Source organism: Canis lupus, chromosome 10, assembly GCF_003254725.2.
Source record: "Canis lupus dingo isolate Sandy chromosome 10, ASM325472v2, whole genome shotgun sequence".
Classification (NCBI taxonomy): domain Eukaryota; kingdom Metazoa; phylum Chordata; class Mammalia; order Carnivora; family Canidae; genus Canis; species Canis lupus.
In genome coordinates, this window is record NC_064252.1 from 65,117,830 (window position 1) to 65,127,972 (window position 10,143).

The 10,143-nt window shown below is 58.1% G+C and overlaps 1 long non-coding RNA gene across 2 annotated transcripts; it reads left to right on the forward strand.

Moving 5' to 3' along the window:
* Positions 1–1,578: 1,578 nt before the first annotated feature.
* On the forward strand, positions 1,579–9,451 carry LOC125755967 (uncharacterized). 2 transcript variants are annotated; one of them, XR_007413650.1, is made up of 4 exons: positions 1,579–1,937; positions 2,291–2,478; positions 3,517–3,712; positions 5,435–9,451. It is a non-coding gene; the product is annotated as an uncharacterized LOC125755967 (long non-coding RNA). The 2 variants fall into 2 exon arrangements; XR_007413649.1 differs by having other exon boundaries at positions 1,579–2,478.
* The last annotated feature ends 692 nt before the right edge of the window (positions 9,452–10,143 follow it).

The following is a 10,143-nucleotide window of genomic DNA, read 5'->3' on the forward strand; positions in this document are numbered from 1 at the left end:
ACTTTTTTGAAAGCAGAAGGAATTAGGATCTGGCCCATGGGAACTGGGTCAGTACTAAAGGGGAGCCGTTTTTATGTAAAACATGAGATTATAAAAGAAATTCCCATGATTCACTATAAATGTATCTTCATCAGAATTGGCAAGATTAAATAAGGGTTTACAGGGAATTTCTGTCTTTTCCAGAAAATACATGCATGATATCAAGGTGAGCAGGAAATTTCTACAAGGTAATCTTTAAATATTGTTATTAGCCGGGTGCCCAGGTGGCTCAGTGGTTGAGCGTCTGCCTTCGGCTCAGGCCGTGATCCCAGGGTCCTGGGGTCGAGTCCCGCATTGCCTCCCTGCTCGGCAGGGAGCCTGCTTCTCCCTCTCCTCCCTGCTTGTGTCTCTCACTTTCTCTCTCGCTCACTCTCAAGATCTTTAAAAATATATAAATATTGTTACTAGCTGTTGTGTCAGCTGAGTCACATGACCTATTTCATCAGAGAGTGGCAGCCCGCCCGACAGCGGCCCTCAGCCTGTGGGGAGACTCCGGTGGAAGCCTCGGCCCCTCCCTCACCAACAGTCCTGTGCTGCCGGGTTCACCCGGGCTGTGGGACCCCCGTTGCAAGCACAGCCTGGAGTGACGGCGCCTCTCCATCCTCCACCCGCCATCTCCCCAACTTTTCTGGAGGGTTTTGGGGGTTCTCTCCGAATAGTCCCAAGTCCTCAGTGACCCTTCCGAGTGGAAGGATAGAAGCACTCAGCAGAACTTCACCAGTTGCAGTAACTAGAGCCCAAAGGGCTGCTTCTACCCTGAGACCAAACCATAATGGCAGCCTCTCCCAGCCGTGGATTAGCTGCGTTCCTGTGAGAAAGGTCATCAGCCTCTCTGAGACTTAAAAGGGCACGGTACTACCCTCCCGTGGGGCTGCTCTGTTCTAATAAATGTAGAACGCTTGTCACGTGAGGAAAGAGCCAACGTAGCCAGAACCTAGAGGCAGCGAAACCTGTGATGCTCCCCACACACCCCCCCATCCCAGTAGATTCAAGAAGCCATCGGAGGAGGAGGAAGGATCCTGGCAAGTAACAAGGGATGGCGTTGTTATTTAGAAGTGGTCCAGGGATGGGGATCCCTGGGTGGCGCAGCCGTTTGGCACCGGCCTTTGGCCCAGGGCGTGATCCTGGAGACCCGGGATCGAATCCCACGTCGGGCTCCCGGTGCATGGAGCCTGCTTCTCCCTCTGCCTGTGTCTCTGCCTCTCTCTCTCTCTCTCTCTCTCTCTGTGTGTGTGTGACTATCATAAATAAATAAAACTTAAAACAAAAAAAAAAAAGAAGTGGTCCAGGGAGTCTTCGTCCTCGAAGTGGCCCTGCCTCAGTGACACCCACAATGGATATGTCTTCTTAGAACCACATTCTAAAAAACTAAATACAAATAAATGAACAAATAAAAATCACAAAATAAATCTGACAAGCCAGATTCCCTGCTTGTCTGTCCTATGGGCCTTCGATGTTTTCGTCACAGCAGGCACGTCCGCCTCGCATTCTCACAGGTTAAAGGCCGACTCGCCTTGACCGGAAGTGCCCCCACCGAGCCCGAAGGCCGCGGCAGTGCGGGGAGCGCCTCCAGCGTCCCGGGGTCTGTCAGCCCAGGGAGAGCCGTGGCGGCAAACAGCAGCTGACCCTCGTCTTTCTCGTCAACCGGGCGGGCCCTGCAGAGCCGGGAGAAGAAACCAGAGAGCAGAGGCCCTGAAAGCCGGCCACGCGCAGTGGACACCGGTGTAGCCGTCAGCTTTGTGTCCTCGACGCCTTCAAGCCAGCTCCCCTCAGCCCCCAGCCTCGCATCTCCCCTTGCTGGTCAAACCCCAGCAGCCGTACCTAGGTCCCCATTTAATCCAGACTGGGAAATATGGGAGAAATGTCCCTAAATTGAGTCATGTGTCACTACTATTTTTGTGAGTCATGCTTTTATATAGAAGCTTGTTCTTCCCTCTACATGATTATCATGTTCTCTATTTAGAACCTGCCACTTCGTTCCCTCGCGTTTCTTGAATCCGTTAGGATTAGGTTTGGCTGTGAGTAACAAAAACCCAAAATACTGCATTCCGTGTAATAAGATTCATACTTCTGTCATACTTCGGAGCTGCTCCGAGATTGGAATGTGCCCTACAGTTGGAGGGGCACCCATTTCACCGGCAGGGGTCTTTGTGTTAGTGACACACCAGCTCATGCCGTCTACGGTCAAGGCCCAGGGTTGATGAGACCTGGTAATGGCGGCTTAAACCATTGAGGTTCGTTTGTCTTGCAGGCTAGGGCTGGCGACGGGGCTCCGCGAGATCACCGGTGACTGACGCTCTTGACTATCTCGTTGTTCCGCCACCACCCACACGTGGTGTCTACCTCATGGTCCAAGGTGGCTGCAGATGGTTCGGCCACTAGCCCTATGTTCCAGCCATCAGTGAGGGAAGAGCGAAGAAGAGAGCATTCTCCCTCTCCGTAAGAGCACTTTCCATAAGGTCTACAAAATAACTCTAATTACTACCTTGTGGCCAGAACGTGGTGGCAGCGCCGTATCTGGCTACAAAAGAGACTGGGGAGGACCTGTGTTCTGGGCAGCCTCTAAATGGGAGTCTGGTAGGAAGAAGGAGAGAACAGGCCCTAGGACATCTGCAGAGCTGGGCCTCATTTTTCACTGCATGCAGTGTTTCACTGAGTTACAGTAATACCTAGGGAAGTGGATTCCAGGGTCACTGTCTCAGGACGGGATCTGTTGACTTCCTGGTGTTCTAAGAGGGGAAGGAATCGGGGTACCTGGGTGGCTCAGCGGTTGAGCATCTGCCTTCGGCTCAGGACGTGATCCCGGGATCCTGGGATCGAGTCCCACATCGGGCTACCCGTGTGGAGCCTGCTTCTCCCTCTGCCAGTATCTCTGCCCTTTTCTGTGTGTCTTATATGAGTTTAAAAAAAAAAAAAAAAGATTTAAGAGGGGGAAGGAATCTATAGTGAGCAGCAACACAAGTTTACTGGGACCTGGGAGGAACAGATGCTAGGACACAATCCTGGATGGTAGAAGAGAGCACCTGGGGAGGTAGAAGGGACAAGGGATGGAGCTGGGGGTCGTGTGTTCTAAAGAGAGTTCTCCACTAACCAGCTGTAGCGTGTGGAACAAATCCCTTTTCCGAGTCTCAGGTAGTTCAGAGTCTATAGAATTGAAAACTAAGGTAGGAAGAAACCTCAGAGAACCACAGAATTCTCGGGCTGGGAGATGAACGAGACAGATGCCCAGAAACCAGCCCCAGGGGCCCTGCAGTGGGGGAGGGGAGGGCTGGCCCCTGCAGTGACTCATCAGGCCTCTATGTCGGGGGACGGGGGTGTTGCAGATTGCAAATTTCAAAAAGCCAAGGATGATTCAATTCTCCAAGCTGAGGAAATGGGAAGTCTACACAGGAAATCGACTTGCCCAACATTACGCATCTATAACCAGAGGCAGGACCTGAAAACGGTTTTCCTGACTCCCGGTCTTTTCATCTGCAGCCTCCCGCATCTCCCCCCCTTGGAGGGGTGGCTAGGCCAGCCTGTGCCTGAGCCACATTTGTAGGGACCTCAAGGGAGCTGCGAGTCCCAGAAGACGGGGGCACCACCAAGCTCGCTCTGATGGCTGGCAGGACCGGTAGGACTTCTCAGTGGAGACCCAGGGTCCCCACAGACTCCGGCAGTGCTGTTCCTGACAGTAAGTCAGCCTGACCCCCGGAGTCTTATATGTCAGTTACCCGTTGTTTCAGCTTATCCTTCCGGCCCAGGCTCTAGCTCAGAGGAGTATTTCTTTTTTTTTTTTTTTTTTTTTTTTAAGATTTTATTTATTCATGAGAGACACAGAGAGAGAGAGAGGCAGAGACACAGGCAGAGGGAGAAGCAGGCTCCATGCAGGGAGCCCCACGTGGGACTCGATCCCAGGATCTGGGATCACAACCTGAGCCAAAGGCAGATGCTCCACCCCGAGCCCCTACCCCCACCCCCTGCGCCCCTGAGAAGAGCATTTCTCAGATGACTTCACATAAGACCCGTGACCGTGTGACCGTGTGACCGTGTGACCGCGGCGCGGCACCTGCGATTTCACCCTGTGCCCCCCGGGCCCCGCTGCGGGATGCGCTCACCTGCCGGCCCCTCCCGGGAGCCCTTCCGGCGCCCCCACCGGGCCCCCCTCACCCACGCGGCAGCTCCCCAGCCCCCAGGGCTCAGCAAGCGTCACCAGCCCACCTGAGGCCCAGACGCGGGCGGCGCTCCCGTTCTGTCCCCCGCCTCCCCGGAGCCCTGAGAGGCACCCCAGCTGTCCTCGCCCCAGTTCCCTGGTGAGGCAACCGAGGCCTAGAACGTGGAACGGCCAAGGTCACTCAGCCAGAGGAGGAGAGTCTAGAACCCAAGCCGTCTGGTCCGAAGGCTGAACGCTTCCCTAGAGCGGCAGCGGCCGGGCCGCGGAGGGCCGACGGCACCTCTGGGCACTTCGGGGCGGCCCTTGGCTCTCCTCAGGCTGCGAGGCCCGAGGGCACTTAGGGACAGTGTCTGCCCCTGTTGGCCTCGGGCCCCCGCTCGGCGCCGCCACCTGGGCAAACCCTCACCTCGTCCGCTTCCTAAACTAGTTCATGCATCAGCCCCCTGGTGAGGTGCACGGGGATCCTTCCAGAATCTGTGCTTTGCCTATGCCTGCAAATTCCACAAGCCCCCCGCAAGCCCCCCGCAAGCCCCCCGCAAGCCCCATGTGGTTTTCCCCACAACATATCCTGTCCTGTGGCTCGGGGACTCGGCCTCCAAGCTCTGGAGCAGCCGAGGCACCGTGCCCGCCCCAGGGGCTTCCATTTGGCCGAAACCATCTGTCTGGGGCTGGTTTTGCCTCAGCCCCTGCCCTGCAAGCAGCAAGTAGGGGCCGGCCGAGTGGGGATCGGGGCCACTCCGGGCCGACCCTGTGGTCTACACCGCCAGTGGCCCCTGGCTGAAAGTGCACGGCTCGCCAGGAGACCCCCAAACCTAGAATCACCCCCTTCCCGGGGATGCCCCCCAGGTGGTTGTCTGGGAATTGGGGGGAAATCAGCAAGGACGCCTCTCCGAGCAAGGCCCCACGTGACCCCCGGGTTGGTCCTCAGACAAGCTGGGTACCCCCAGGGAAGGCACGCTGACAGTCACTCCCCCGGTGACCACGAGGACCCTGAAGGCACCGCTGGGCCATGATGACGGCGGCCACCCGCTTTACCCCCCCATCCCCCGGGGCCCATCAGCGGTGGGATCCACACCCCGCTCGCCTTCCGCTAGATTCAACCCCCCCGACCCCCCCCTGCTGCCGTGCCTGGGGCGGGTGGGGGGGAGCAGGGCGCCCCGGACCGTCCCAGCCCTCGGGCTCCGCTCCTCCGAAGCCGCAGTTTGATGGGCTTACGGTTTGTTTCACTTTATTTCTGCGGAGTTGTCCTGGGGGCCGGACCTGTGACCCGGTGGGAGCCGCTAATCATGGGCTCAAGACGGCGGCACAGACCAGCCTTCAGCCTCCTGCCTCCGTGGGAAGACGCCGCGCCCCGCCAGGCCCAGGAGAGGCCAGAACTCGGCGGGCGGCCCCTCGGGCTCGTGGCCTCGATCCGGGCCTGATCCCGGCCAAACCCCTGCTCGGATCCCAGTCCCGATCCCGCCCGGATCCCGGCCCTGATCCCAGCCCTGATCCTGGCCTCAATCCCGACTCGATCCCTGCCCTGATCCCACCAGATCCCAGCCCCGATCCTGCCCCCGATCTCGGCCTGGATCCCAGTCACGATCCCAGCCCGATCCCGGCTTGATCCTGGCCCTGATCCTGGCCCCGATCCCGGCCCTGATCCCAGTCCCGATCCCGCCCGGATCCCAGCCCAATCCCGGCTCAATCCCTGCCCGATCCCGCCGCCGATCCCAGCCCCGATCCCGCCGGGATCCCGGCTCCGATCCCAGCCCCTGGAATCACCCCCGCCCGGGCACCGCGCGGCCTGGGCTCCGACCCGCGAAGGGGAGGCGGCGTTTCCCTTCGGCTACTATCTTGTAACTCCCTCCTAATTTACAATCTGTTTGCTGTTTCAGATGTTTGGAAAGAAAACTCCTGAGTCAGCAGCTCTGGAAAGCTTCATTTGCAGTGAAATCTGGACTCTTCTTTCCCATCCCAGATTTTGTTTTGTTTTGTTTTGTGGCTGGAACCTCACATCTGTGAGGCAGGCGGGACCTCACGGGCCGGGTCACCAAACACCTATTGAAAGGATGCATTCAAGGGTGGCAAATCTGGGCAGAGCCCACGGGTGACAACTGGTATTTACCTAATGTCGGCCTCAGCCGAGCGGACAGAGAGGAGCAGGATGACAGCCAGTGGTGGGTCCCGGCTCCCGAGATGGGGGACCCCCGCAGGAACAGCGGCCCCAAGGGCAGACCAGAGAGCAGAGAACAGAGGCAGTTTTCCCAGCCGAGGGGGTGTCACCCAGGGGTAGTGTCTCCACCGCCCACTTCTGCGGAGACCGTCCTCCCAGCCACTTGCACAGCAGGTGACACTGGTCCATCTGGCCGTCCAGGGCGGCGGCGAAGGGGCGCGCGCTTGGGAGGGGCGACAAACGGACCTGGAGCCGCAGCTTTCCTGGCTAGCTGTCCCCAGCTGTCACCAGCCCCCGCCACGGGGCTCCTGAGGTGGCCTGAACATCCCTCCCGGGACAGCAGCAGCAAGGAGGCAGCAGGCTTCGAGGCCTGGCACTGCCGCTCCCTGACGGCGACACCAGACCCAGCCTGTAAGGTGCGGGTGGGAATCAGGGGGCAGAAGACCAAAGCAGGCTTCTTAGGAGAAATCAGGACACACGTCCTGTTAAACACTGAGCAGGACACGTGGCGACGCTAAGCGCTCAATAAATGCTGCGCGCTCAGATTATCAGGACGCCGCGTTCCCCTGGGCGCCCGCAGTGTGCTCTGCCCGCCCTGGGAGCCTCTGGACCTCAGGCCTAAGTTAGGGTGCAGCCCCCCAGTCCAAGAAGTAACTAGGGAGCAGCAGGCCGGCCATTCACCGCCTTTCCACCTGAACGGTGAGGCCCAGACCTGCTGAGGCCCGCGAGCAGGCCCCGGGTCTCTGTGGGGGCCCCAGGCCGCAGAGGGGTGCCCGGACCCTCCAGAGGGAACGCACAGGGCGTCTCCATAAAACGTGACCTGTGCAAGTCCTGTCTGGTGGTGGGCTTTTTTTTTTTTTTTTTGAGAGAGAGGGAGAGAAAGAGCATAAGCAATGAGGAAGAGGGAGAGGGAGAAGCAGACTCCCCGCTGAGGAGGGAGCCTGACTCCGGGCTCGAACCCAGGGCCCTGCGATCATACCAGAGCAGAAGGCAGACGCCTGACGCGCCGAGCCCCCCAGGCGCCCCTCAGTGTGGCCTTGCCACGGTAGCTGGGAGGTAGACGTTAGGGGAGGAGAGCTCAGTCCCACAGAGGCTGCCGCTCACTCCTCATCTTCCATGAAGCAAGTGAACGCCCTGCGCTGGCGCGCGGCCCTCCTGGACACGCAGGGGGTGCAGGGGTTCGGGTGTGTGGAGCACGGGGGTCCAGAGGGCACGAGCCCTGGCCCTCGGGGCACCTCATTCTCCCTCCTTGAGCCGTCCTAGACCTTAGGTAGCTTAGATTTTATTTACTTATTTACCTTGCTGAACAATTTCTGAATAAAGGGTGGTTATCCTCCCATGTGCCCCCCAACACGCCAGCGTCACATCAAAACACAGGGGTCTTCTCACTAACCCCAGTGCTAGTGGCACCCCCGCGAAAATGAACGATAATATCTGAACGCCATTTGAAAACCAGTCTCCTTGGACTCCCCGAGGTGTCCCTAAAAAGTCAGAGCTTGCCTGTTCAAACCGGGCTCCACTCAAGGAGGGAGCGTCCCACTTGACCACATGTCCCTTTCAATCTAGAACAGTTCTCTCGACCTTTTATTTTTTATGACGTTGCTGTTGCTGCTGTTTGTAAGAGACCAGGCCAATTGTGTGGCAGAATGTCCCAGATTCTGGATGTGCCTGTTTCCTCCCGGTGCCGCGTAGCTTGTTTGTTTTCCATCCCCTGTATTTCCTCCAACGGTGTCTGAGTCCCTTCAGGCTGCTTAAAAGAAAGTACCATAGACAAGGGCGGTTTGTAACATCAGGAATTTATTTCTCACGGTTCTGAAGGCTGGGAAGTCAAAGGTCAAGACAGCAGCTTGGCCAGGTTCCTGCGAGAACCCGAGTCCTGGTCCTTTCACCACATCCTCACACGGCAGAAGGGGTGAGGGAGCCCTCTGGGGCATCTTCGAGGGCCACGAGTCCCATCCCAAAGGCCTTGATCACCTCCTAAAGGCCCCACCTCCAAATACCTTCACACTGGGGCTTAGGATTTCAAATAGCAATTTTTTTTTCAAGTAGCAATTTTTTTAAAAAGATTTTATTTATTTATTTATGAGAGACACACAGAGAGAGGCAAAGACAGAGGCAGAGGCCCCACGGAAGGTTCCCGCAGAAGGCCGGGGACATCAGACAGCGGCCATCTGGGATCCCCCAGCTGTGGGAAGTGGCCGCGTGGGTCCTCTGTCATGTTGGGCTACGGCAACCCAAGCAGCACTGGCCACCTGGTGGGCGGCCTTCCCTCCCCCCCGGGACCTCCCCAGGCCTCTGCATGGCTCAGAGCTCCAAGAAGCCTTTCCTGAGCGCTAGCTACGAGCGGACGCGCCACACTCGGGGCTGGGCTTTTCTTCTCAGTGCACATTCCCCTCCCACATATATTTACTGTTTATGTGGTTTATCTGTCTCTCCCGCCAACACTCTAAACGTCATTAGGACAGGGAGCTTTGGGGCAGCCCACGGGGCTCAGCAGTTTAGCGCCGCCTTCAGCCCAGGGCGTGACCCTGGAGCCCCGGGATCGAGTCCCACGTCAGGCTCCCTGCATGGAGCCTGCTTCTCTCTCTGCCTGGTCTCTGCCTCTCTCTCTCTCTCTCTCTCTCTGTGGGTCTCTCATGAATAAATAAATAAATCTTTAAAATAATAATAATAATAAAGATAGGGAGCTTTGCTGCTTTGTGCGCTGCTCTATCTCCAGTGCCTAGAACAGCTTGTCATGGGTAAGGAAGGCACCTAATAAATCTTGAATGAATGAATGAATGAATGAATGAATGAATGAATGGGCCCCACAGCGGACAGCCCCATTCCAAGCCTACAATTGACCTTAACAGATACTGTTTGAAGTTATCATCTTCCCAGAAACAGGTATGAAAATTCCAAAACGACACTCGACATGAAGTAGATTAAAAAAAAAAATCACACCAATGGTGAGCAATAAACTCTCCCCTGCAAGTTGTCTGACCTCCGCAGTCCCGGGGCCCCCCTCCCTGCTGCCAGAGTTTGGGCAACTCCCGAATGGCTCAACTCGGGCCGAGTCCAGGGCCTGTTGGTCATAAATACCATTTCGTCCCACTCAGCGAATAAAAAGCCTGCTCACTTACGGCGTTTGGCTGGAGGTTGATTCCCTCTCTCTGATTTTTTAAATCTGAAGTTGAGTCTTCTTCTCTCTCGCCTTCTTGTTTGCCCTCAACCGCTGAAGGGTGCCCCTTTTCACTCCCAGCGCTGGTCGAGGCTTGGTGCAGGCCCGAGTGAGCCCGGGGCCTGGGAGAGGGAGTGGGGGGCGGGGAGCCCCGAGCCGAGGGCCTCCCACCCATGAGCCAAGCAAGGGGGCAGCCTTTGTTCTGCTGCAGTAACACCAACAGCCAGCCCCGGGGTGGGGGGGCCCTAGGGAGGGGCTCTGGGGCCCGCCATCCCCGACCCCGCAAGGCACCGTGCACTGGGGAGAGGCCGGTGCGCCTGTTCCCAGCAGCTTGGTGACAGCGCCCCACCCCCTCCCGCAAGCCTCCCCTGGGGAAGAAAAACACAAGACGGCATCTGGCAGCTTTCTGGAAGGCGACCCAAGCCTCGTGTCAAGCTCCAGGGCAGGCCCCCTCCCTCCAGGAGCGCGAGGGGACGGGGGGGGGGGGGGGGGGGGGGGGGGAGAGGGAGACGCGGCCCAAGGGAGGGGCGGGGCGGGGCATGCGGGGTCACTTCCCGCGGGTCTCCTGCAGGTGCCGGCGCCCCCCCCCCCCGCCCCGGAGTCCCCCACGGTAGCTCCTCCCAGCAGCCCTGGGCA